This window comes from Nomascus leucogenys, chromosome 4, assembly GCF_006542625.1.
Source record: "Nomascus leucogenys isolate Asia chromosome 4, Asia_NLE_v1, whole genome shotgun sequence".
In the NCBI taxonomy this organism is placed as follows: Eukaryota; Metazoa; Chordata; class Mammalia; order Primates; family Hylobatidae; genus Nomascus; species Nomascus leucogenys.
The window spans coordinates 138,875,309-138,876,186 of record NC_044384.1 but is presented as its reverse complement, the minus strand read 5'-3'; positions in this window follow the sequence as shown (position 1 = coordinate 138,876,186).

Below are 878 nucleotides of genomic sequence, written 5' to 3'. Positions count from 1 at the left end.
GCTCCCAAAACCTTGGGCAGCTTCACTCCTGTGGCTTTCCTGAGTTAATCCCCAGCAGCTGCTCTCACAGACTGGTGTTGAGTCCCTGCACCTTTTTCAGGCTGAGGGTGCAAGCTGCTGGGGGTCTACCATTCTGGGGTCTGGAGGACGGTAGCCCTCTTCTCACAGCTCCACTAGACAGTGCCCCAATGGGGACTCTGTGTGGGGGCTCCAGCGCCACATTTTCCATCTGCACTGCCCTAGTAGAGGTTCTCTAGGCTGAAGGCTCCATCCCTGTAACAGGCTTCTGCCTGAACATCCAGGCTTTTCCATACATCCTCCAAAATCTAGGTAGAGGCTCCTACGCCTCAACTCCTGCATTCTGTGCAACTACAGGCTCAAGACCACATGGAAGCCACTAAGGCTTCCAGCTTGCAGCCTCTGAAGCAGCTGTCCAAGCTGTACCTGGGCCCCTTGTAGCCATGGCTGGAGCTGGAGTAGGTGGAATGCAGGTAGCAGTGTTCCAAGGCTGCACAGCGTGAGGCTCTGGGCCTGGCACATGAAACCATTTTTTTCTTCCTGGGCCTTCAGGCCTGTAATGGAAGGGGCTGCCATGAAGGTGACTGAAATGCCTTTGAGGCCTTTTCCCCATTGTCTTCATTATACAGTCATTATCATAAACTTTACATGTGGTTTTGCCCCCCTGAGTGGGCTTTCCTTAATGAATTACGAATTATGGGTAAAAACATGCACAGTTTAATTTCAATGATATAACTATAAATGCCAATCAAATAACATCATCTTGTCACTCAAACACAGCCCAAGCTCAACTCCTCCCCACAAACCCCATGAAAGCCCTGAGCTCTGTAAAGAGGAGCCGATTTTACTTCACAGAGATT